The sequence below is a fragment of the Octopus bimaculoides genome, chromosome 9, assembly GCF_001194135.2.
Source record: "Octopus bimaculoides isolate UCB-OBI-ISO-001 chromosome 9, ASM119413v2, whole genome shotgun sequence".
Lineage (NCBI taxonomy): Eukaryota > Metazoa > Mollusca > Cephalopoda > Octopoda > Octopodidae > Octopus > Octopus bimaculoides.
This window is the reverse complement of record NC_068989.1, coordinates 93,732,189-93,737,442: the sequence shown is the minus strand read 5'-3', so window position 1 is coordinate 93,737,442 and position 5,254 is coordinate 93,732,189.

Here is a 5,254-nt window from a genome sequence, read left to right as displayed (position 1 = left end):
TATATATATATATATATATACATATATATATATATATATATACCAACATACATATGTATATATGCACCTATGCATATGTATATATACACATACATGTATATACATACATACATATATATATTTAAACACGTTCACACGTATTGTCAGTGATTCAATGATCTTACATAGCGTTTATGTTCTTTCTTTGGCGTATTTGATCACTTTTGCGACAAATCCCACAAGAATAATTGATCGATGCATTGATACAGCAGACTGAGTAAATTTCTGACCAAGTTACAATTCTACGCCTCATTCAATTCCAATATTATGAGAAAATTCTCATTTATGTTTCAGATTCGTTGTTACGAATACTAAAAAGACAGTTGACAAATGAAATAAAATCAGTGATTTTTATTTTTCCCCAATGAAAGTTTTTCTATTAAGAACCAGCAATTTTGGAAAGGAATCTACTACACGCTTCTTCTTCTTCTTCTTCTTCTTCTTCTTCTTCTTCTCCTCCTCCTCCACTTTCTTCTCCTTCTTCTTCTTCTTCTTCTTCTTCTTCTTCTTCTTCTTCTTCTTCTTCTTCTTCTTCTTCTTCTATGCCGTAGCTGAAACTGTGCCTGGTTGCCTTTTATTTTCTCCTTCAGAGTGTTACATTTGTTGTGTGTGTTTTTTCTTTTACCCTATTTTTACGCCCACCAATACTGCAAGGCACTGGTCATTCATTTTTTTCACTCGATTCATGAAGCGAAATTTTTAAAAGAAAGAATTTTCTTTGAAATCAGTTCAGAATTTTCTGAGTCCAACACTTTTGACTTTGAAGGACGGTGAGCAAATGAAAGAAATTAGTTTTCAAGATGAAACGGTTGATTGCTCTCTACACCTCCCCGCACCCCATACAACGCCTCAGTCGTAGTAATGACCAGTAACAGTAACAGCAACAACATCCACCACATCGACCATATCATCATCAACAGCAGCTCCAGAGACGACGTTTCGAACAGAACGGCAGATACCCGAAGTAAATCTACCGACATCGCCCACAAATCAATTAACAGAAAAACGGAATTCATTAAGACCACTAATAATCCGGGTGCAACAAACTGTAGCAGCAGCAACAATTGAACCACTGCAACCACATCAGTGATAAGTAATGGAAGCAGCAACAACAAGAGACGTAACAGTCGTAACAGCAGTGAAAAAGCGGGGTAAACTCATTCGTATTAATGGTCTTTTGATTGAATTGGCTAAAACGCATCAGTGATGAGAAAAAGTAGTGTTACCTAATCAAACTTGGATGATAAGTTACTTAGAAAATATCACAGATCCTGGAGTGGACAGACAGCTTAACGGTGGTATACAGGTGTATATCCTGAAGTGGTATAGGTTGGAGCAAGTCTCTCATGAGCAAGCTGAACTGCGCTTGAAAAGCATCGAGAGAGACACAATTTGAGACACCTGAATAAAATAGAGTGTGTGATTTACAGTGATCTCTCCCTGTATTCTGTATTTCTTCAGGATTCTTTAAATTACAAACTACAGGTTTCTATGAATTTGAAGCTGATTGGAAATGCGTATCTTGACCAGGTGTATTTCTGTATTGTTATCCATCCATGTATGATTTCTGTGCACCAGTGACAGACATCGTATTTCGAAACACTTGGGTAATGCTTTTGCAGTACCTAAGAAACATTTTTTATTTATCAACGACAAATATTGTTTTTTCTAATGTTAGATAAAAACAAGATATTTTTATCTAGGCCAAAATCATTTTTATTTGATTTGTAAAGGATTAAAATAACAGATTTTTGTTGGTTTGATAGCATTATTTCAAGAATTCTTCGTTATCATCAACAAATCTTTACGTTGGTTGCGTCTTCCTTCGATTCCGATCGACATATAATCCAATTTCTACGGAAAAGTTTGCTGCTGCTATTACACATATGATCGATTGATTAACTTTCTTTGCCACCTTTTCCAGTTCCAACAAAGATGCAGAGCAGACTCTGTTGAAATGGAAATCTAGTGATTAACATTAATAACTGTCTTTTAAACTGTTCTCTCATACTTAATAATAACCTGTGACCAACCTTGCTTCTGTTCAATCGTTCGATGTCAGATTTAATGTGGAGTTTATGATGTTTTGGGAACAGTTTCAACCATTGCAAACTTTTAATGTCTGGGCATTTTTAGGTTTCACTCCACAATTACAACGTCACATGATTTATCAGATACTGCTAATGTGCTATTAAGAATAATAATGATTTTTGCCATTTAAATAACTTCTAATTTAACTTTTAATTGTTTTCATCTATATCAGAATATCTATTTCGAATTCTCACTTACCAGCTGGCTTGGCAGAACCATTGAAGGTCTATACAATTTGATTTCATTGTGATATATGAGTGGTCAGCTGCTGTACCATTCCCAAAGGTTTCTCAATCACCTTTTCCACTTGCTACTCTCCTACATTCTATTGTTCGGTTCTTGTACGTTTCCCGTAATAAAAGACATTATACAAAATATGATATCATATAAAAGCAAAATGACTTCCCTCTACTCAAAGAAATACAAAAGCTCACAGACTAATTACTCTTTGCTGAATATAAGTTATCACGAACGAAAAAGTTATAGATACGCTATACAGAAATTAGCTATTTTTAATTAGACACCTAATTAAGTAGTAAAGAATAGGACCAGGTGCATATCTCCTTCAAATATTCTAAAGACACACAACTTAAACTTGCAGACATTCGCTCTAGAAGTTACTTGCCTATTTTACTTGTCAATAAATTATTAGCAGACAAGTGACAGGCCCGTAGTTATGAGTTATCAGCGCTTTGAGTAAGGATTGTCTCACACTTTGTAAGAACCTATGGCAGTGCTCATTCAGAATTGAATAAGAAGCCACTGTGATATTTTTTTCAGCATTCAAGCGAATACTGAAAGTTTATATCTTGAAAAATACACTAAATACTTTTGAATATTACAATGATCTTGAATTGTCCAATTGACAAAAAGGAATTCAGAACAAATATTAGCTGTGGTGCTCAGAAACATACTTTAATGATTAATTATTGTTGCTGTATAGTCTTCTCAGTAGCCAACTGTTAGTTTGTCCTTACGTATATTCGTTTCCAGAATTCAGTCCTCATTAGTTTGTTTTTCATCAAGTACACTTTTTACTTCTGTTATCACGCGTGTAGTTTACAATATTTTGGCGGATATTATTTTCAACGTTTAGTTATAAAATATTTTTCTTCATATTATACATTATTCATATATTATTTATGGAAGATATTCCTGATCTTAAAGATCACAAGAGGTCATGTGGAGTTCGTTTTTCATTTTTTTTTTTTTATATGGAGCATTAGTAAACGTTATCTAGATCCTCTTACTTGCATCGCTACGTAAGGTATCAATCTTATGCTTCAATGTCACCTTCCAGTATTGCATTCAATAATTTATTAATAGCTAAGAGAATGCAGGCACAGAGGAAGAAATTCAATTCCTATCGCTGGGTACTGAAGTAGTGGATTGTCAAATATCTCAATAAACTTTGCTTTCAGCATCACTTAACCTTTAACTTTCAAGTGGATCTTTTACTCACAAACGCTCCATCAACTTTAACATAACCACATGCCCCTTGAGTTCCATTAGCTGAGTCATATATGCTGCATGCATGCTGGCACGAATTCTAAGGTTACATTCTTACCTTTTATCTCTACTAAAGCAGCGCTCCTCCCCCCACCCCAGCAAAGATCGTGATCGCAGCCCTTCTAAAAAAATAATCCTTTGGATCTTTATTTTTCTAAGCAGAGCATTAATCAGTTATTAAAACGACACTAGATCTCTTTACATGTATCATCAATTTCCTTTTCAGATCTGTTGTGATGCAACTGCTGTTCAGAACGCAAAATTATTTTATTAAGACAAAAATAAAAACACACTTTTAAAGGCAAAGCAACCAAACTCTTGCAAACATCACGCTTTAACAACCTGAAAATTAGAAAGAAACACGGCTAATTTTAAAACATGATTCTTTTTTATTTCTTTACTTGGTTCAGTCAATGGACTTTGGGAATGACGGGACAGCATGTGGACAAATTTAGTCAAACAAATTAAGGCGGCGAGCTGGCAGAATCGTTAGCACACCGGGCGAAATGCTTAGCATTATTTCGTCTGCCATTACGTTCTGAGTTCAAATTCCGCTGAGGTTGACTTTGCCTTTCATTCTTTCAGGGTCGATAAATTAAGTACCAGTTACGCACTGGGGTCGATGTAATCGACTTAGCCCCTTTGTCTGTCCTTGTTTGTCCCCTCTATGTTTAGCCCCTTGTGGGCAATAAAGAAATAAGAAACGTTAGCACGCCAGGCGAAAATGCTTCACGGTATTTCGTCTGTCTTTAAGTTCTGAGTTCAAATTCCGCCAAGGTCGACTTAGCCTTTCATCTTTTCACAACTAAAAGGAAAATTCACTGCAATTGAATTCCCAGACATTGTTTTTTTCCAGCTCTTTAGCCGTTATCAATGGGAAATATCTGAGAGAGGAAACTCTGCACAGACCTTTCTTCCATTGATAACGGCTGAAAAGCTGGAAATATTGTTGTCCGGGAATCCGATAGGTTGCGACTCTGGGCGGATAAGGTGTTTTTACACCTTTTACCATAAGATAACATTTCCTCTACGGTAACTGCAGCGAATTTGTCTTTCTGCAGTTGAAATGAGTCGCAAACTAATTTTAACTAACCTAAAGTTTGCTTATGCTTAAAAACTGTCTTACGCTGATATTACGGTAATAATAATAATAATAATAATAATAGCAACAACAACAACAACAACAATAATAATAATAATAATAATAATAATAATAATAATAATAATAATAATAATATGTATATGCATAATGGGACGAATATATGTTAGTGCAAACAAATACTCACTACAAATGTTAGAGTATAGTAACAAGATATTAAATTGGAGCTGCAAGTTCATTCTTATCATTGTGCTTTACATATTTCTGTTTATCTAGTATCAGTTGGTTAACAATAGACGTACGAATGAATTCGCAATTTCATTGGCCGCATTAATTCAGGAATTATAGGAGTTTAAAAATGATAAACTGGAAAAATAAATACTTAGAAGAAAAAAAGGAGAGAAAATATTTCACAAACATGTTCTAACATAAAATCCGTTTATAAATCATCAATACTTGGCGCTGCTGCTGCTCTCTCTCTCTCTCTCTCTCTCTCTCTCTCTCTCTCTCTCTCTC